This window comes from Schistocerca nitens, chromosome 8 (assembly GCF_023898315.1).
Source record: "Schistocerca nitens isolate TAMUIC-IGC-003100 chromosome 8, iqSchNite1.1, whole genome shotgun sequence".
NCBI classification, from domain to species: domain Eukaryota; kingdom Metazoa; phylum Arthropoda; class Insecta; order Orthoptera; family Acrididae; genus Schistocerca; species Schistocerca nitens.
The window spans coordinates 39675076-39698014 of NC_064621.1; the positions used below are offsets into that span (position 1 = coordinate 39675076).

At 43.6% G+C, this 22939-nt stretch overlaps 1 pseudogene; it reads right to left on the minus strand.

The window, feature by feature from the left end:
• Nucleotides 1-8199: 8199 nt before the first annotated feature.
• On the minus strand, nucleotides 8200-8317 carry LOC126200045 (5S ribosomal RNA; annotated as a pseudogene).
• Nucleotides 8318-22939: the final 14622 nt, after the last annotated feature.

Below are 22939 nucleotides of genomic sequence, written 5' to 3' on the forward strand. Positions count from 1 at the left end.
CATAGATATGTAGCATAGGGGCCACGACCTGTCAGGTAATGTATCAGTCCACTCGACTGGTTAATTAATTTCATTTTTAATCCGTAATATTAGGGAGAAATTTATATGTTCTCCCTCCTGTGTTTGAAATGGCCCGTTCATTTTCCACTGTTGTAATATACGATCTTTTATTGCATTAGTTCTGTGGTGTCACCGCCAGACACCACACTTGTTAGGTGGTAGCTTAAATCGGCCGCGGTCCATTAGTACATGTCGGACCCGCGTGTCGCCACTGTCAGGATCGCAGATCGAGCGCCAACACCCGGCAGGTCTCGAGAGACGTACTAGCACTCGCCCCAGTTGTACGACGACGTTGCTAGCGACTACACTGACGAAGCCTTTCTCTCATTTGCCGAGAGACAGTTAGAATAACCTTCAGCTAAGTTAATGGCTACGACCTAGCAAGGCGCCATTAACCATTTGTAACGTTGCATGTACCTCAAGATAGAGTCTCACTTGTATCATCCAGAATGCTGTATACCAAAGGACAATATAAAAGTTAAGTGTTCTAGTAGCTACGTTCTTTTCTTTATCACATTCATTACGAATCCTGTTCCAGACTTAACGCCAGACGGCGTGAGTTGACGCGTGCCCTTTCGGCTACTTCACTGTGGACTGGCTGCCTTAACAGTCCACTACAAGTTCCAGCAGCCGTTCGTACTTCCATTTGATTGCCTTTCTGTAGCTAGTAAAAGGCTCTCTTTTTCCTAATTTCCAAGTCCAGTGGACATATTCCTAGTATCACTAACAAAGCAACATTTGGGGTAGTTCATTAGGTACCCGTTAATCTTAGTGCCACTCCTCGTTGGACTCTTCTCAGCCGCGCGGGATAGCCGCGCGGTCTTGGGCGTCTTGTCACGGTTCGCGCGGCTCTCCCCATCGGAGGTTCGAGTCCTCCCTCTGCCATGGGTGTGTGTGTGTGTGTTGCCCTTGGCGTAAGTTAGTTTAAGTTAGATTAAGTAGTGTGTAAGCCTAGGGATCGATGAAAAAATGGTTCAAATGGCTCTGAGCACTACGGGACATCTGAGGTCATCAGTCCCCTAGAACTTATAAGTACGTAAACCTAACTCACCTAATGACATCACACACATCCATGCCCGAGGCAGGATTCGAACCTGCGACCTTAGCGGTCGCGCGGTTCCAGACTGAAGCGCCTAGAACCGCTCGGCCACACCGGCCGGCTAGGGATCGATGACCTCAGCAGTTTGATCCCATTGGAACTTACCACAAATTTCCAATTTCCAACTCTTCTCACTACTGAGGCTGGCTTCACTGGCTGCAATATATGAGCCCAAACGCTCGCACCATATCCTACAACTGATTCTAATACAGATTGGTGGTATACTCTGACTGATTTCTGGGGAAGCCGAAATCGCCTGTTTGCGATGGTTCTAATTTTATTCATCACGTTTGTACCTTTTCTACCTTTTTCCTCTATATGATGTCCAAAGTTACGACGATCGTCCAGGAATACCCTAGATATCTCGTTACTGCGCTTCTCTTAATCGTTACATCATTTAATTTTATTGTAGGTTTTTTTGCTAGGTTCCCTTTCAACAGTAGGTACATTGTTTTGTGAAGTACAGTTTAACGCTTCGACACGAGCTGTCAATTTCTTGCAGCGCCGCAGTACATTTGTCTTCGATAATTCTTCTGGACTCACCACTGACAACGAACAGCACGTCATCTGCAAATGCCAACAGCCCGCTTATGTTACCGCTGTGACGTAACTTCTATAGTATGGGCTCCAGTGCTACATCCCAAAACGGTGGACCACACACTGGTCCCCGTGGACAGCCTTTTGCTATTGTCTTCGCCATTTTCTTTCCTGTGCTCGTTAAACACGTATGTTGCCAGTGGCAATAATCTCTCAGACTGTTGTATAGTGCGTTTGGACACTCTAAATCCCTAAGGCGACGAAGGAAAGGCTGCCACCATTAGTTTTCGAAAGCTGCAGCTATATGAGTCATCACCGCTAGAGCTACTGTTCCGGCGTAACATCACGCGCCGGCAGCAGAGAAGCCTGTGAGACGACGTCAGCCGGTAGAACGCTGACTAGGACGACACCACGACAGCAGCGGCACCTGCACGAAGAGAACATGACTGCCGCTCCAGCCAGCCTCGGCCGCACTACAAGAGCCGCAATAGAAGACGAGCATCATCCTAACGCTTTAGTCGTGACTTCTTATGCTTCCATGGAAATTGTATCTATCAAAGGAAATTGATTATTAGCATGTCGGCAATTGCTTGCGACACTTCGCTTTAAAAAAAGGGCAAAGTTAGGTATTGTCAGTTCAATTTACTGTAATAAACTCAATTAATGAGATTTGCTTGTATGTTGTCTGCCTATCCGAGAAACAGCTTCCTAGGCACCCTACATTAGACGAGTGGACGGGATCTCACACATACGTAGAATGAGTTGAAACGTCCCCTTAGAAAAATTAATGAATTACTGTGCTGATAAACCTCTTACATTATTTGATTTTCAAACAGCTGAGCAGAACTGAACGTACTCAGACATTTCGCTCTTTGCCTATTCTGATCAACACTAAACTGACACACAATATTTTTAGCGCAACGCAATCTGACTTTCAATAATCCCTACAAAAGAATGGCCTTGACTAACATTAACCTGTACCTTTCACAAATCACTTACAAAAATCTTCGTTACTCGAACTACTGCAATACAGCGAGCGCCACTACTGCCAGCTAAATAAAAGATTCAAACTATTGAAGGCACTAACTACTGATAGGCATAGTTGGCAAATGAAAGATTTTGATAGAGAACAAACAATGTATTTACCTTAATAGTGTTCAAAAGTCATAATATATATAGCAGTTCATGACATCCAGTCTTACAAATTTACTGTCTCTGATGGACACACGTCCAGATCATCCGCTCTCAAAACTCCGCCATTTCTCTCCCCACATCCACCACTGCTGGCGGCTCACCTCCAACTGCGCAACGCTACGCGCTGTTAACAGCCGCCGGCCGCGGTGGTCTCGCGGTTCTAGGCGCGCAGTCCGGAACCGTGGGACTGCTACGGTCGCCGGTTCGAATCCTGCCTCGGGCATGGATGTGTGTGATGTCCTTAGGTTAGTTAGGTTTAAGTAGTTCTAAGTTCTAGGGGACTGATAACCACAGCAGTTGAGTCCCATAGTGCTCAGAGCCATTTGAACCATTTTGTTAACAGCCAACTGCCCAACACTACAATAGCATATACTCCAACAATGCAAACCAACCACAGTCTTCACACAGCACAGTCAGTGATTTTCATATAGAGCGTTACGTAGCGTTACCAACATAAAAACCTAAACAGCCTACTTACAGAGTATCTGTCACTGGAGAAGTCGCCGTATTAATTGTGTCTTCAGTTGACTTACCTCTTTTAAGCCCATGCTGGTGTATAATATTTTTCATATTAGTTTTTCAATTATCTTGCCGAGAATGTACAGAAGACAGATTGGCCTGTAGAATTTGAGTGTCATTCTACCCTTATCTTGCCCCTTACTAATTATTACCACCTCAGCGTCCTTCCACAGTGCAGGGACTCTTCCTTACAAGAGACACTTGTTGTGCAGTTCGTGCAAGTAACTATGTAACTGGTCACAGAGGGCTTGTATTATTTCGGCAGGTATGCCGTCCGGCCCTGAAGATTTTTCCTTTTTGACTCTTACAATTATTTACCTAATTTCCTCTCGTGCGAAGGGGTATATAAGTTTTTTATTTCTATCGCCTTCCCGCAACATTTTTCGTAACCTACGCTAGTCAACTGTCTACATTTACATCTACATACATACTCTGCAATCCACCATACGATGCGTGGCGGAGGGTACCTCGTACCACAACTAGCATCTTCTCTCCCTGTTCCACTCCCAAACAGAACTAGGGAAAAATGGCTGCCTATATGCCTCTGTACGAGCCCTAATCTCTCTTATCTTATCTTTGTGTTCTTTCCGCGAAATGTAAGTTGGCGGCAATAAAATTGTATTGCAGTCAGCCTCAAATGCTGGTTCTCTAAATTTCCTCAGTAGCGATTCACGGAAAGAACGCCTCCTTTCGTCTAGAGACTCCCACCCGAGTTCCTGAAGCATTTCCGTAACACTCGCGTGATGATCAAACCTACCAGTAACAAATATAGCAGCCCACCTCTGAATTGCTACTATGTCCTCCCTCAATCCGACCTGATAGGGATCCCAAACGCTCGAGCAGTACTCAAGAAAAGGTCGTATTAGTGTTTTATAAGCGGCCTCCTTTACAGATGAACCACACCTTCCCAAAATTCTACCACTGAACCGAAGACGACTATCCGCCTTCCCCACAACTGCCATTACATGCCTGTCCCACTTCATATCGCTCTGCAGTGTTACGCCCAAATATTAAATCGACGTGACTGTGTGAAGCGGTACACTACTAATGGAGTATTCAAACATTACAGGATTCTTTTTCCTATTCATCTGCATTAATTTACATTTATCTATATTTAGAGTTAGCTGCCATTCTTTACACCAATCAAAAATCCTGTCCAAGTCATCTTGTATCCTCCTACAGTCACTCAACGACGACACCTTCCCGTACACCACAGCATCATCAGCAAACAGCCGCACATTGCTATCCACCCTATCCAAAAGATCATTTGTGTAGATAGCAAACAACAGTGGACCTACCACACTTCCCTCGGGCACTCCAGAGGATACCCCCACCTCCGATGAACACTCACCATCGAGGACAACGGACTGGGTTCTATTACTTAAGAAGTCGTCGAGCCACTCGCATACTTGGGAACCAATCCCATATGCTCGTACCTTAGTTAGGAGTCTGCAGTGGGGCACCGAGTCAAACGCTTTCCGGAAGTCAAGGAATATGTCATCTGATACCCTTCATTCATAGTTCGCAAGATATCGTGTGAAAAAAGGGAGAGTTGCGTTTCGCAGGAGCGATGCTTTCTAAAGCCGTGCTGATGCATGGACAGCAACTTCTCTGTCTCAGGGAAATTCATTATATTCGAACTGAGAATATGTTCGAGAATCCTGCAACAAACCGATTTTAAGGATATTGGTCTGTAATTTTTAGGATCCGTCCTTCTACCCTTCTTATATGCAGGCGTCACCTGCGCTTTTTTCTCGCCTTCTTCATCGTCAGGAAGCAGTTTTTCCATTAGCAGGGCAGCCGACTGTTCCTAGCTTTCTGTTGCCGTCCCTTCATTCCTTTTGAGCGTGGACAAAACTGTTGTTGACCGTATTTTCTCACAGACTATACTGTATGGTACAGCCCAGGGATCGATTTCTAAGTAAGCCGCCACAAATCCCCCCCATCGTTCCATTTTTGTTTTCCAGAATTCTTCCTTAAAAGGCCGCTTAACATACCTGTGAGAAACAAATGATATCTGAGGCTTTCTGCTTCATCTGATAAGTCCCACTCTTACTGCGGAGAACTCGGAAAACCGGCCTCTCCGTAAGTAGGGAGTGCCCCTCTTTCTGGATGCCGTCCCAGAAATAGCAACTGAAAGAGGTCTGCAAAATAATGGTTTTTGACTGTCATAGCCTCTGCGTTATATCACAGTACGCTCCAGCAAATATTTTTAAATGTGAGAATTTTTTCCCAACTATTTGCATTACAAATCCTTCTGTTGTCCTACTGACAAATCATCTTGTGTCACGCACAATGACCGCAAAAATGATGAATTTTCTTTCGCTCTCGCGTGCAATAGCATTGTTTGTCGTTAACTGCTGCTGTGTGAAATATTTTCGACATAGGTGACATGTAGTTCTATCATCTCGGTACAGCTTCAGTATATAGGATTGTTCTACATATGGTTTGATATGTGAAACATGATGAAGTCCCTCGCTCTTGTGTGTCCGAGTAATTTCATTTTCCACAACATTGTCCCGTAATAATCCTATGAGGTCCCTTATATAAAAGAAAGCATTTGTGGTTAAGATGCTTGCTTTCACAATATAAAGAGTGAGATTTAACCAGAATTTTCTGTCCAACCTGTAGCTTTTCGATGTCAACTTGTCCCTGCTGAGATTTATTTCTTCTTTCTGCGGCCTTTTTGATGTTGTTTGTCGCTATATCTACTACTTCCGTATGTCGTAATTTTTTTCAACCTGCAAATGGTATTAAGTCCCGGATGCGATCTGGTGGTTGTTGATTTTTGAATACAAGTAACGTAAATAACAATGTAGAATCGTGTGATAACTCACTGAATATCTCTTGGAACGTGTGAATGTGTTGTCCCAGTTCTGGTGTTGACGATGACAATATGTTCTGCACAGCTTGTTAATTTCTCGCATGATGCGTTCTGAAGGACTGGTCTGAGGCCGATAGAGTGAAATAAAAACACTTCTAAATCTGTGACGTCGTAAAGTGCTTAACCAAATATTTTAGCAATATTGTGGTCCGTTGTCGTTCCAGTTTTGTGTTTCATAACTTTTCCTTACAACGTCGTTTAAGATACCTGTATCTATCCAACCTTCGTGAAAAATAAATTATCTCCGAGGCTTTCGGTTTCATCTGATAAGCTCCACTCTTACTGTGGGGAAACCGAAAAGGCGGCTTATCCATAAATAGGGAGTGGCCCTCTCAATGCAAGATAGTGAAACACTTTGAATGCGATTAGATTATTCTTTTCAGCTACGGCAACAAGAAATATTTTCGACCTCGAAATGCGTCACTGAGTTCTTTCTGAATAGGGGACGTTTAATTACTGTTGCAGTCCCCTTTTACGCGAACGCTCTTCGTTCATCGGCTTTCCAGTTACTGGATGCCATCCCAGAAATTCGAATTGAAAGAGGTATGCTGAACAAGGGTTTTTGGCTGACTTATGCTCTGAACTGTTCTCAAAACATTCTCCAACAAACTCTTTTACATGTGAGAATTATTTCTGTTCTCGACATGTGGGAGAAAATGGAAGTTCGAGGGTAGCAAATTTTATGAACAGGAAAATTATTCCAACTATTTGCGTTTCCTATTGTCAAATCATCCTTGTGTCAGCTACAATCACCGGATAAATTATAAATTTTCTTTTTGTTTTACAATCCATTTCTCTTCATAAGTTTGATTCAGCACACTTGCGACTATTTACCAGTAACTGGTTCATCCTTTACAGTGTGTTGTAATCTGATGTGGATCGCAGCATGCTTACCCAAAAACTAGTGCTCCGATCAGGGGTGACGCGGGATTTTTATGTCCGTTTCTTGCTGTGCAAGTGGCTGCGTACAGGAGTGAAACGCAGTCAGATCAATGTTTTTCACGTCTCTGAGGTTGGAGACAGTACCGAACGAGCTGGATGTTACGCTAAGGAGATACATATAGTGATGATAAGGAAATGAGGATCTGGGTTGCCTTACTAGCCTGTTTTTTCACTGCTTCTTCGTGTGTGTGCAACGAACATGCAGAAAAGCACAGGCACTAGTTTATAACTTCAGTAAGTGTAAAACATAGACGAGGCTTACTAGACTCTCCAATCAGTTATCAGGACAAATAGCCACCCTAGCCTATTACTTTGTCAAGATTATACAATGTAAAGTATGTCACTACAGACCAAGAACCATGGAAGTATCAGGCTCTATTGCTCTAATCGAACCCTTACGTTCAAGCATTCGTAGCAGTGAAAGTGACATACAGACACAGCTATATGTTGAGAAAATCTTCAACTGCCCCAGTCCAGAGGCATATGGCGGCAAGATTTTCAAGTTCCTCTTAGTGTACGGTCCTGTTGTAAACAACTAGCTAATAAATCTTACGCATAAATGACAAACAAAAATCAGGAAAGGAACGGTGTTTGATTGGAAAAGCATACATTGCGGTGGAAGTTTTACAAATTGTCCCCTGAATCAATCGGTTCTGTACGCATTCTGACTTTTTTATGTGAATCCGCTGTGATGCCCAACTCTATTGAAATTGTATCATTTACGACTAAGTATACCACAAACTATGGTTCGTCTGAGAACAGCACTTCACACCGTCTTCAGGCCACAAATGGCCACCGGGACCATCCGACCGCCGTGTCATCCTCAGGTGAGGATGCGGATAGGATGGGCGTGTGGTCAGCACACCGCTCTCCCGGTCGTTATGATGGTTTTCTTTGACCGGAACCGCTACTATTCGGTCGAGTAGCTCAATTGGTATCACGAGGCTGAGTGCACCCCGAAAAATGGCAACAGCGCATGGCGGCCTGGATGGTCACCCATCCAAGTGCCGACCACGCCCGACAGCGCTCAACTTCGGTGATCTCAAGGGAACCGGTGTATCCACTGCGGCAAGGCCGTTGCCTCTGAGAACAGGGAGCGGTGAATATCATTTAACAACCCTACGCCGGTGCACCAGTATTTTTTACCCTTTCGCCTTGATTCAAGCGGCAGCAGAAAACACACGCGGTGTGGGCGAGGTGCAGTGCGATGCGGTAGCTATAGTGTTCTGAATCGTCCACAAAAATTTGCAATCTGCGCTAATTTGCAATCTCATTACCAGAAAGCGGGAAACTTCCCTATCAGAGTCCTGAAACCCTGACGTCAGTGTGTGTGGTGTACCCATTCGCTGGTCTGCCCAGACCAACTTGAGTCTCAGGCACGACGGTGCGTGTTGGAACTGTCAAACGTCAGACGGCCGACTCAGGACAAATAAGTTCACTTTCGTGCAACACAATATGTCCGAGAAGATATGCCGTTCCGTTGTCGATATAGTTGGAAACTGCCATTGGCTCTTAGTCCACCCTAAGATACAGACAACAAGTCTAAACCACTGAGGAAGGATATGAAGTTCTCCACCAGGGGAAGACCAGAAGACGAAGAAGGCAAAGAATAACAATTTTCCCAACAAACCTCGCTACGGCAGCCGAATTAGCAAACACGAACTGTCCCACATTGCACGAAACAATCGAATTATATCCTACTCATTGAATATCCCCTCTTGACTATTCTGTTGGCCTGGCAGCCAATCCAGACACGGTAATGGGGTTCCCGCGCTGGGGAAGCAAGCCTCTAGTTTGGATATCCTCACAGGAGCCAGTCGCCAACTCTTTCTTGTCTGGAAGAAGAAGATTTTGGACTGTGGAGGCATCGTTCTGACGGTAAGCATGGCCATGTTTTGGCAAAAAACATCTACTTAAATGGGACCACAGTCCCTCATTTATGGAGAGTGCTAATCTTTCTGGCCCAACCATTTTCAGCTTCCCAGACAGTTGTCCCCTTGAAATATATGTTTCACTCGCTCGTTAGAAGAACCTGATGACTTCCAGGCATCAGGGGAGCTACAGTCTTGCCTCCTCTAAACACGTGCACCAGCCACTACGTCCATATTGTCCCGGCTTCTAACATGAGAATGCACAGAGTTTTATGAGATATCCACCATTTGTACAAAGGCTTCCTTTACAGTACTCTTGAATGGCTTCCTCCACCCGTTACCCGCCAAATGCCCACCTTCGCAACAGACCGGCGCCTGGCTCAGGTAAAACGTTTTACTAACTAGCGCCGTTCTCGCTGACTCTAAGCAGAAGGAGGAAAATGCTTCGGTGAGAAGTCACTCTGCAGGTACGATCCACTGAGCGCTGCTTCCCAGAATTACTTGCACATTCAGCCCGCTGCACTCAGAATTTGTAGCTCCCAGTTCATCTCTCTCCCTGTTCTCCATCGACTCCACTATGGCCCCTCGTGTACACATTTTCTATAGGTTACACACGCACTTATAAGAATACTTTGCCCACAATTTTCTGAAAAAAAATCATAAACCACACATACCAAATGTAGTACTGGGGAACACCGAGGTCATGACCTAAAATATGCATTTGAATCTGGCTGACAGTATTCTTAATGTGAGAGACTGGCATGCCACCTATCAATTACAGCGCAATATTAATGGGTTCAGGACACATATGGAAGAGCAGGCGCTCCTGAAACAGACACACCTACTATGTGCGCGCGTTAGCTGTTTCCAGCACACCGGTCGGCAAAGATGTAGACGAAGATCGATAGTAGGCGCTGGATCAAACGCGTTTAGCACGAGAGAGGCCAGAGACACATTTGCAGGCAAGAAGCCGCCAACGCTCTCTCGACAGCATGTATTTGCGCCTATCTCGCCATGGCTTGATTTTGATAGATTAATGTGCGGCTACAATATCTAGAACCAGATCTGTGAGGTAAATTAAATTATTGCATGCTTTTGTGATGGGTAGGAGGAGATATTTACTTGTTTGTACATTCACTGATAATTCATAACGACATGGAAATGATGCATTTGCTTATTTAATCATTGTTTGTAACTTCTTTTAAAGTTGCATCATTAAGGTGCTCTAGAACCTTCCTGACATTCAACTACTGTTCTGGTATTGAGAGTCAACGGATTCAAGTCATAGGAAGTTTTTGTATCTTTTAAAAACGTATTACGTCAACGATTTAATAATTATCTTTATCCGCGAGGTTGCTATAAGATATAACAAGTGCTTTAAATTACTAGTAAATTAGTTCAGAGAGTACTGAATTTCATATTCAAAATGCTAGAGTGAAAAACTTTATTTTTATTACTAATGACCTGCAGTCAGGTGAAGTTTATGGTAAAGCTCAGATGAAGTGAGATTTGATGTGTGTATTTAATGTATTGGTTTTGATGAAAAAAAAAAAAGAAAGGAACTTGCAGACGTGTTTGCTTCAGTGTGAGTAGAAATTTGTAGTGCTTCCCAATGTAGGTCATACGGAATATGAAATGTGGAGGACAACTTTCAGTTTCAGCAAAACTTCAGAGAGGAGTCTGATGGTATTTTGTCCAGGTGCACTGGTGCAGTGGTAAGTTTAGCGATCTTTTCATCCTGACTGTGTTGCATGGATGCTCAGATTGCATTACTGTGATTTTTTGTGGCCATTTACTTCTCTGAAAATTCTATGGGAAGCTTGTGTGAAGCACTGATACCAGGGTGGAGGGCAGATGGCACATCAACTGGATTTTTTGCTTAGATTTCTGTTTCATTTTCTGAGCACATTGCGTCCGTAGTGCCTATGTAATAGGTGTACGTTAGCACAACTTCTGCATGGAAGTCTATGCTGAATACTGAAATTACTGGTGGCTATTTTTTCACATGATGTTATGAGACATTACTAAGAATTAATCCATTTTATTCTATGGGATTTATACCCGAGGATTTCACTATTAATTCATTGGAAGAGCGTTTATTTAGTTGATTATTCTCGTTGTTATGCTGCATTCTTACGACCAGGTGGTGTCAATCTGTATGATGAGGCACACTCCTGATAACCCTATGGCTTACTGCAACAAGTTGCACTTTGACAGTGAATTAGTAAGGATAAAGAAAGTAGTAAGGATATTTTGAATGTCTCAGATACAGCTATGCTTGGCAGTGTATAAAACTTGGTTGTCTTGGGAAGGTACTGAATATTACCTACTCTCCATGTTTTTTTTCTCTTTGGTGATACTGAATGATATTTAGCTGCATGGATTGTCATTTTTCTCACAGTTTTCTTGGGTGCTGAAGACGAAGGCTTAATGATTTTCAGTGATACTGCCTATTTATTGAAATTTTGTGGATTGTACTGCGTTCTGAAAATTTTTGGTGATACAGCTAAATGGGTGGTATTCTTGGTTGTGGCGAATCTTTGGATGCTCTTTCTCATCAGGGCTTTAGGGCTGAATGTATGAAGTTTATAACCAGTGGAAATGATTTAGTCATGTCCTCTTATTTTTTTAAAATGAATGTGTGGTGACATTGAATCTGAAGGCTCGCTCAAGCACATCTATGATACCACTATGTTTTGAGAAAACATGTTTCACACGATTATTTGATATTCTTTCTTTGCGGTAGCATATAGATATTCCTGTATTACATTGGTATATTATTTCTTCATTGTGTGTTATTTGAATCATAATTGTTACATTTTGTGTGTTGAAGTAAGGGTCTGACGGAAAAAATTATTATTTTCTTGTCGTCGTTGTTGTTCTTATTTGTCAAAAGATGGATGGAAGTGTTACAAATCAGAGGGAGGCTAGAAGTAACATGATGAATAAAAGTGTTGAGGGAAGTACAAAGCCAGATCTGTATGACAGTCAGGTACACATAATACTGTTTTTTATACATAATTCAGAGTGGTTAAAGCATTTTGTCTGGTGATTCTGTGAGAGTAAAGGCTAGTCAGGCGAAGAGTGCTGGTGAAAGTCATGCAAATGTTTACTTCAGGAGACAAGTAGTGTTATGTCAGAGCAGATGGAGCCGATTCTGAACTGATTACCCCACTCGACATCAATGATAATCGTGAAGTTTTGTCTGTCGTAACTCTGTTCTCCCTACTCCTGATTGTTTTCTAAATGAGTATTGAAGCACTGTTGAAACTAATAGCCAGAAACCATATTTAGGAGATATTTCACATGTTGATAAAATATTTAGGGGATAAATATGAGGCTAGCACAAGGGAACAAAGAGGTAGTGCTAAAGAACTCAATTAAAGATCAGATAAATAAAATGAATAACTAGAGGCTAGTACAACAGAACATCGCACTAATAGCACAGAACAAAGGGCTAGTGCAAAAGCATTAAAGCAACAAATAAATAATTTGCAGGGCAAGTTCGCTTCTATTAGGTGGGATATTTGAAATGTGTTGATGAGGCACCAATCAAGCATGATTTATTTAATGCTTTACAGTGACATCCGTCTGTATTTTTTGTACATTCTGCTAGTATTCAATTTTTCTCTTACCAGTCAACGAGCACAGAAAGTTTTATCAAGTCTTATCCCATACCGCAGATATAGAGGGTGTCCTAAAACCAATCAACGGACAAGCTTCAGCGACTGGTTCCTTACACCAAAGCAAAAATAATATCTAGTAAATATGGGGTCTAAAATGCATAATTTAAAAGCCGTGAGCTCTTGTTCATCTTCGCCTGCGTGAAACACATTGAAAGGTGGCTACACTGAGCCACAGCGCCAGAGATCGCGCTAGAGAGCATTGTTCCGCCGCCTCCACTGGCAGTGATTATTGAGATGTCGTAGTGGGCAGTGCTTTGGGAGAACTCGTGGTAGTCAGTGCTGAGATGTCGTAGTGAGGAGTGTTTGTTGAGATGAGCTAGTAGGCAGTGCTTGCTGAGATGTGATACTGAAAAGTTCTTGTTGAGATGTGATAGTAGCGAGTGGGTGTGGAGAGATTGTAATGTCTAGAGTGCTTTTCATCAATATAAATTAAGGTAACAAACTACTTTTCTTTCCTTTCTCATTATTTCAATGTCCTGAATAATGCGTCATTACAGGTTCAGTCAACAAAGCATCTGGCTTGTGTTCTTGTATTAGAGTGTAATTCTGGTTTTCTTGAGTAATTATGGTATTTCTATTTTCTTTAATTAATTCAGTATAAATGATATTTAAAATTTCTTGTGTTGTTGAAGAAGAACCGTGCCAGATGCGTACGTTGAGTCATACTTCCACACACAGAACAGTTACACTTGTGCTTTGGTTTCGTAGGTTTTATAGTTGCTGGGGACTTAATTAATTAATTGTGTTAATGAAAATTTCCATTTCATTCTTTGTTGTTGTTCTATGCAGTCAGATTGCGTAATAATACTAGTCAGGGCCAACCGTTTACGAGATTTCGTAATCGAACAGACAGCTACCGAATCAAAAAATTAAAATTATTTTAATTACATTTAATTAAGCCCCCATGCAACATTTCTCCTGAACAGTTGCTCGTCGCTCTTAACGTATGCACTTTAAAGCCTATGTTTGCTGGATATTTTTCGTTGTTTTGGTCCAAATTAACTCTTTCCAGAATATGGAAACCAAAGAGCCTGAAATGGAAGAGGTGTGTTTCATGGTATCAAAGATGCTTATAGCTCTCAAGCATGCAATTTACAGCCCATGTTCACAAGATATTTTTTATTCTTTTGGTGTGAGAAATTGCCCCTAAAATTTGGCGGTGTTTCTTGGGACATAGTATGTGTACATCCACATACTACGGAGAGTAAAACCAGAGATTTAAAAGATGGTGCAACAGTGCATAACAGAATGCAGCATAACAATCCATTACTGGTGGCGCAAAAGAAAGGTGACTGTTTTAGGTTTGTATTAGACTCTCGACGAGTAACAACTACTATCCAACCAGAAACAGATAGACCCCTAACGCTGGATGCATTATTACAAGAATGTCATGTGTTCAGTATTCTATCGTACGCCGATTTGAGAGAGAGTTACCAGTAGACTAAACCAGTGGCGGATTTACATATAGGCAGGGGCCTAGGGGCTGCACCTAAGGTAGGCGGCACTTTTTGCTCTGTACTCATTTTAACCTTTTATGTTTTAAAATAACTGCCCTTACAGACGACAAATAATTTTATTATTGTTTAACAACTTGCTAGTTTCAGTAACCCTTAAGAAAGAAATTCGACAATATAAGATTGGAAATGTCTATTGACACACGGTCAACATGGGTTTAGAAAACATCGTTCCTGTGAAACACAACTAGCTCTTTATTCACATGAAGTGTTGAGTGCTATTGACAAGGGATTTCAAATCGATTCCGTATTTCAGGATTTACAGAAGGCTTTTGATACTGTACCACACAAGCGGCTCGTATTGAAATTGCGTGCTTATGGAATATCGTCCCAGTTATGTGACTGAATTTGTGATTTCCTGTCAGAGAGGTCACAGTTCGTAGTAATTGACGGAAAGTCATCGTGTAAAACAGAAGTGATTTCTGGCGTTCCCCTAGGTAGTGTTGTTGGCCCTTTTCTGTTCCTTATCTATATAAACGATTTGAGAGACAATCTGAGCAGCCGTCTTCAGTTGTTTGCAGATGACGCTGTCGTTTGTCGATTAATAAAATCATCAGAAGATCAAAACAAACTGCAAAACGATTAAGAAAAAAATATCTGAATGGTGCGAAAAGTGTCAGTTGACCCGGAATAAGGAAAAGTGTGAGGTCATCCACATGAGTGGTAAAAGGAACTCATTAAACTTCGGATACATGATAAATCAGTCTAATCTAAAGACCGTAAATTGAACTAAATATCTAGGTATTACGAACAACTTAAATTGGAAGGAAGACATAGAAAATGATGTGGGGAAGGCTAACCAAAGACTGCGTTTTATAGGCAGGACACTTAGAAAATGTAACAGACCTACTATGGAGACTGCCTACACTACGCTTGTCCGTCCTCTTTTGGAGTACGGCTGCGCGGTGTGGGATCCTTACCAGATAGGACTGACGGAGTATATCGAAGAAGTGCAAAGAAAGGCAACACGTTTTGTATTATCGCGAAATATGAGAGAGAGTGTCACAGAAATGATACAGGATTTGGGCTGGAAATCGTTAAAACAAAGGCGTTTCTCGTTGCGACGGAATCTTCTCACGAAATTCCGATTACCAACTTTCTCCTCCGAATGAGAAAATATTTTGTTGACACCGACCAACATAGGGAGGAACGATCACCACGAAAAAATAAGGGAAATCAGAGCTATTAGGGAAAGATATAGGTGTTCATTCTTTCCGTGCGCTATACGAGATTGGAATAATAGAGAATTGTGAAGGTGGTTCGATGAACCCACTGCCAGGCACGTACATGTGATTTACAGAGTGTCCATGTAGATGTAGATAGTTTACTTGGTGAATGAATGGAAATTTAACATTGGGTTTCTGTCTGGTATCATCTTCATGATTGTTCAAAATATTTTGAAGTTAGCTGTCAGGACGGCCATATACAATACATTGTTTGAAACGTTATTATTCCGAACATGTTGTTGGCTTCTACTCAACCATACCGTATTTTCCCCGTGAAAATACCGGGACCACTGAAAAGCCGTGATAAACTAATCAGTAGTTTCCTAAATACTGTAACATGTGTGGGTCTCAGTATCTAAACCCAACTCTACTTAAATTTCTTGCATAAATTACGGGGAAGTATCAAGTCAACCCTCCATTACTGTAATTAACGTGAAAGCTCTGTGGTCTTCAATATGTGAGCTTTGATTTAATGACACCCGTTTAAGAAAACATGTTGATACTGAGAATGATTTATATTTTTAAACACATGTTTATACGAAAAGAACATAAGCAAAATATCTAATGATGCGTGAAATACACTTCACAACAGTTTAAAAATTTTGTTTATTTATTTAGTTACATTTTTGGTGAAAAAAGAAGAAGAAACCAACTTTCGTTCGTCTCATTTATCGTGCTACAGCCTGCACAATGTCAAAGTTCCCATTCTCTGCAATCGAGTAGTACGTGGCATCGCAAATTTTATATTAAATTTCTCAACTAAGCTTTTTTCATCGCGGAAGGGTTATTTTTATTTTATGTTGGAACAAAAGGTTCATTTGCTTGTAGACATAGCGGCAGTGTTCACACAAATGACAATACACCAAATCAACTGCCAACAAGACAACTTAAACGTAGTGGTCTGTCTTCTCTGCCCACCGAAACCGCTGAAATGTTAGAGAATAAGTGGGATAAGAGTCGATCTGCCACCTTCAGAAGGTGGCAGGGGTAAAATACAGGGAGCGAAAGACTATTTACAATTTTTACAGAAAACCAGACTGCAGTTATAAGAGTCGAGGGCACGAAAGGGAAGCAGTGGTTGGGAAGAGAGTGAAACAGGGTTGTAGCCTATCCCCGATGTTATTCAATCTGTATATTGAGCAAGCAGTGAAGGAAACAAAAGAAAAATTCGGAGTAGGTATTAAAATCCATGGAGAAGAAATAAAAACTTTGAGGTTCGCCGATGACATTGTAATTCTGTCAGAGACAGCAAAGGACTTGGAAGAGCAGTTGAACGGAATCGACAGTGTCTTGAAAGGGGGGTATAAGATGAACATCAACAAAAGCAAAACGAGGATAATGGAATGTAGTCGAATTAAGTCGGGTGATGTTGAGGGAATTAGATTAGGAAATGATACACTTAAAGTAGTAAAGGAGTTTTGCTATTTGGGGAGCAAACTAACTGATGATGGTCGAAGTAGAGAGGACATCAAATGTAGACTGGCAATGGCAAGGAAAGCGTTTCTGAAGAAGAGAAATTTGTTAACATCGAGTATTGATTTAAGTGTCAGGAAGTCGTTTCTGAAAGTATTTGTATGGAGCGTAGCCATGTATGGAAGTGAAACATGGACGATAACTAGTTTGGACAAGAAGAGAATAGAAGCTTTCGAAATGTGGTGCTACAGAAGAATGCTGAAGATAAGGTGGGTAGATCACGTAACTAATGAGGAGGTATTGAATAGGATTGGGGAGAAGAGAAGTTTGTCGCACAACTTAACTACACTCCTGGAAATGGAAAAAAGAACACATTGACACCGGTGTGTCAGACCCACCATACTTGCTCCGGACACTGCGAGAGGGCTGTACAAGCAATGATCACACGCACGGCACAGCGGACACACCAGGAACCGCGGTGTTGGCCGTCGAATGGCGCTAGCTGCGCAGCATTTGTGCACCGCCGCCGTCAGTGTCAGCCAGTTTGCCGTGGCATACGGAGCTCCATCGCAGTCTTTAACACTGGTAGCATGCCGCGACAGCGTGGACGTGAACCGTATGTGCAGTTGACGGAGTTTGAGCGAGGGCGTATAGTGGGCATGCGGGAGGCCGGGTGGACGTACCGCCGAATTGCTCAACACGTGGGGCGTGAGGTCTCCACAGTACGTCGATGTTGTCGCCAGTGGTCGGCGGAAGGTGCACGTTCCCGTCGACCTGGGACCGGACCGCAGCGACGCACGGATGCACGCCAAGACCGTAGGATCCTACGCAGTGCTGTAGGGGACCGCACAGCCACTTCCCAGCAAATTAGGGACACTGTTGCTCCTGGGGTATCGGCGAGGACCATTCGCAACCGTCTCCATGAAGCTGGGCTACGGTCCCGCACACCGTTAGGCCGTCTTCCGCTCACGCCCCAACATCGTGCAGCCCGCCTCCAGTGGTGTCGCGACAGGCGTGAATGGAGGGACGAATGGAGACTTGTCGTCTTCAGCGATGAGAGTCGCTTCTGCCTTGGTGCCAATGATGGTCGTATGCGTGTTTGGCGCCGTGCAGGTGAGCGCCACAATCAGGACTGCATACGACCGAGGCACACAGTGCCAACACCCGGCATCATGGTGTGGGGAGCGATCTCCTACACTGGCCGTACACCACTGGTGATCGTCGAGGGGACACTGAATAGTGCACGGTACATCCAAACCGTCATCGAACCCATCGTTCTACCATTCCTAGACCGGCAAGGGAACTTGCTGTTCCAACAGGACAATGCACGTCCGCATGTATCCCGTGCCACCCAACGTGCTCTAGAAGGTGTAAGTCAACTACCCTGGCCAGCAAGATCTCCGGATCTGTCCCCCATTGAGCATGTTTTGGACTGGATGAAGCGTCGTCTCACGCGGTCTGCACGTCCAGCACGAACGCTGGTCCAACTGAGGCGCCAGGTGGAAATGGCATGGCAAGCCGTTCCACAGGACTACATCCAGCATCTCTACGATCGTCTCCATGGGAGAATAGCAGCCTGCATTGCTGCGAAAGGTGGATATACACTGTACTAGTGCCGACATTGTGCATGCTCTGTTGCCTGTGTCTATGTGCCTGTGGTTCTGTCAGTGTGATCATGTGATGTATCTGACCCCAGGAATGTGTCAATAAAGTTTCCCCTTCCTGGGACAATGAATTCACGGTGTTCTTATTTCAATTTCCAGGAGTGTAGAAGAAGGGATCGGTTGGTAGGACATGTTCTGAGGCATCAAGGGATCACCAGTTTAGTATTGGAGGGCAGCGTGGAGGGTAAAAATCGTAGAGGGAGACCAAGAGATGAATACACTAAACAGATTCACAAGGATGTAGGTTGCAGTAGATACTGGGAGATGTAGAGGCTTGCACAGGATAGAGTAGCATCGAGAGCTGCATCAAACCAGTCTCAGGACTGAAGACCACAACAACAAAGAGTCGATCAAGCACACCTTACTGTAAGAAATTGCAAAAATAATTTCCTTTTTAATTAAGAAAGACAGTGTGAAGAATATTCAGAACATATTTGCGTCCCAGCTAAAATTCCGGCGACGCGGGAAACAGAAGCCAAAAAAGGGACTGTCCCGTTTTCTTTACGACACGAATTCTATCCGGCAGGTGTGCTTCTACTGTTCACTGACAACAGAGAAACAGGCGACAATGAAATTTAATTATTCTGAACTGTCGTTCTTTCATAGCACTTTTACGTCGAGTAATCCTAGTTGGTCACTTCATCGCTCCATATTTAAAGTGAAAAGCGTGGCACTCATATGCGGTGTAGTACGATTGGGACTGGATACAGTCTTTCTTTCTTTCTTTCTTTCCTTTTACAATTTGTTTCCTTTTGTTTTGACCGTTAGTTGACTATTTTGTAAGTGCCTCAACATAAAAAAAGCAAACGTGCAAAATTAAGTGGGGCGGCATTTCGGAAATTATCGAAATATATGCGAGAACGAGAAGCGAATGTTCTAAAAACGCTTGGCAGAGTATATAAATTTTTCGCAAAAAATGTTGCTGGTTCGATTTCAAGTAGTACGAATGATATTTCTGGCACTGCAGCCGTTGTAAAAGAAGTAAATACAGACGAAACAAAAGTTAAAAATGAAGAAAAGCAAATTGTTCCTAAGTCAGACATTACGAAAATATATAACCTCGGGTAGACCGTTCGCCGGGTGCAAGTCTTTCGATTTGATGCCACTTCGACGCCTTGCGGGTAGATGGGGATGAAATGACGATGATTAGGACAATACAAAACCAAATCCCTGAGCGGACAAAATTTCCAACCCAGCCGGGAATCGAACCTGGGCCTGTAGGATTGACATTCTGTCTCGCTGACCACTTTTTCGTTTTTTTACCATCAGATTGACTTGGTATTTTCATGAAAATCAGACAACCATAGTCAAATCATGACACACACACAGACACACACACACACATATATATATATATATATATATATATATATGTGTGTGTGTGTGTGTGTGTGTGTGTGTGTGTGTGTGTGTGTGTGTGTGTGTGTGTGTCTGTGTCTGTGTGTGTGCAAGAGAAAAAGCGACCAAAAAAAGCTACAAGGGAGAGGACTCAAGCTCAGGGAAGAAACGGGGTTAAATACAAGAAAAAGCATATTCACAAAAAGCGTTCGGTGTCATGGCAACCGCTGCCATTTCCAGTGTGCAGTTGTCAGACAACGGTGAAAAACGCGTGGATCTGGGTCATGCCCGCCTCCAACGACGTAGAGAAACATAGTAACCAAAGAGCCAGAAAATCGTGTTCGTTTTCTTCTGAGAAAAAAAGGATATGTCTGGATGTAGGAAAATGTCGTCTGGGAAAGCGGCTTCAGGACCTTGAGTAAGGAAGGCTAACTAACAGCGGACCCTGAGCAAATGATCCCGTCCGCAAGCAACAAGTGAACTGTGATGTAAGGTGTCAATCTGATGACATTCCTCACACTGATCAGTCGGGCGAAGGCCAATACGAAAAAGACAGTGGGTATCAGACGGCGAATGACCTTACACCACGTTGAAGCAATCTCCATCGCCAATACAGGAAGACTAAGATGAGACCAGACCGTTTTCCAAGACGTTGACGGGGAAGCAAGTTCGACAGAAGAAAGGGGACATGGTGCACCCCAAAGAGGTGATAACAAGTTGGTAGTAATATGCGTCATAGAAAGTATATCAGCACCTAGGATACCGATAATTAGAAATTATTCACGAATGTGCCGCAATTTAGGATTAATCCGTCCAACATCAATAGGAGGGGTCAGACTGACCGTCCGGAGGCAGGAAATTTTTTGTTTTTTGTTTTTTTAATGGTTCAAATGGCTCTGAGCACTATGGGATTTAACTGCTGTGGTCATCAGTCCCCTAGAACTTAGAACTGCTTAAACCGAACTAACCTAAGGACACCACAAACACCCATGCTCGAGGCAGGATTCGAACCTGTGACCGCAGCGGTCGCGCGGTTCTAGACTGTAGCGCCTAGAACTGCTCGGCCGCTCCAGCCGGCTGAGACGTGAAAGTCAACGAGAGGTAAGTGAATGCGGAGCCCGCGTACAGGTTAAAACATTGCAGTGGGCAAATAAGATGGAGTCTTCACTTTGATATGGAAAAGACCCAATCCTCCAAGCTTTCGAGGCCTCGCCACGACTTCAAACTGAACACGAAAGATATGGTGGCGCCACAGGAATCGACCAGACAGCTGTTTCAGTCTGCGGGCCATCATCGCGGGAAGCGGGAAGACCTGCGCAACGTAATATACTTCACTGAAGACATAGGTGTCTAAAACCCGCACCTGAAGAAGGCTAAGGGAACGGCGTTCATGTTCAAGGATCGCCCCGTAGACACGACTCATAAACTCACGCCAGTTTAGTGTCGCCATTTTGATCGGATTGCGATCCACTAATATCCCTAAGGTCTTATGCCGATTTACGAGTGTCGCCCAAGGAATGACGACATGATCGTAATCGAAGCCTCTCAACGGTAGGAACGTGCATTTACGATCATTAATGCGAGCACCAACAAGACGACAAAATGAATCCAAGGTATCGTTAAGCCTCGGTATGTCCACGACGTGGCTTACTAAAACCATGACGTCATCGGCGTATGCACGGACCGAAAAAAGTTCTCCCAATATAATCCAGCCACGCAATTGCATGGTGAGGCGGCGAAGTAAGGGCTCTAAGAACAAGACAAAGAGTGACATGTATAAGGGGCATCCCTGGGGTAAACCCCGTCTGATCGATATCCGGAGGGGGGGGGGGGTGGTAGGGTGACCGTTCACAATCACACTGATACCGGTAAAAAGGCGAGTAAGACCTGTCGAGCATCATTGTTAAAGCCGACAGCGGTGAGCACTCTCGTTAAAAAATCATGGCTGACACGATCAAACGCTCTTTGGAAATCAAGAAAAAACTAAGCCCCTGGGGTATTAGCGGCATTCGAGAACAGAAGTCAGTATCGTGCGTCCAGGCACACAGCTTTTGTGGGCGGCAATAATGGTATCGAGCAGCATAGAGAGACCGGTACTGACTGCTCGAGCGACAATTTTATAATCGAAGTTAAGGAGAGTAATAGGATGGAGGGAATCAGTCGCAGGTCGACCTGTGGATTTCGGGAGAAGGAGCAGTAAGTGAGACTCTCCGCATCACTTCATTTACTATTGACGTTAAGGTGTCACCAATGAGTGGCCAAAATTGAACATAAAACTCCTAAGGAATACCGTTTAATCCAGGCGACTTGAGGGACTGGGATCCTGTAACATCATAGCTATCATCCTTGTGAAAGGGACGCAGAAAGGCGTTATTTAATTGAGGAGTGACGACGCGATACAGCAAGGGTGTAAAGTCGTCGAGAGAGTTTTCAGCCGGGACATGGGTATCGTACAGATCAGTAAAATAGGTGTAAATAAACTCGGAAATGTCACGGTGAGAGGTGAACGTGCGGCCGTCAGTGGTTGTGAGGGAGGCAAGGCACACACGTCAACTTGTCTTGTAAAAGGGAACGTGGTTGAGACCTCGTCTGCAGTCCCCCCATTTGAATGCGTTTGAGCTGCAGCAATTTGGCTTTGATGCGCCATATATCACTGCACTATCGTACAGTTGACGTAAGATTGAGTAGTAAAATTCTTGCGTTCATCGATCGTCTGCCACCTTCGCAGCTCCAAAACGCATGAGAGCCCTACGAACTTGTGGTTTAGCATGCAGTGTCCACCATGCCACAATAGACGAGTACCGGTCCATAGTACGACAACAACGAACCCATACGTCGCCCAGGACGACACCAAGAGAGGTATCTTGCAAATAGGCTATACTGAGCATCCAGGAAGGACGAAACAATTTTACCGGTTGCTGCTCGTAATTAAACGTGACGGCTACGGCGCAATGATCAGTAAAACAGACTGGTATCCCATCAACATCCAGAA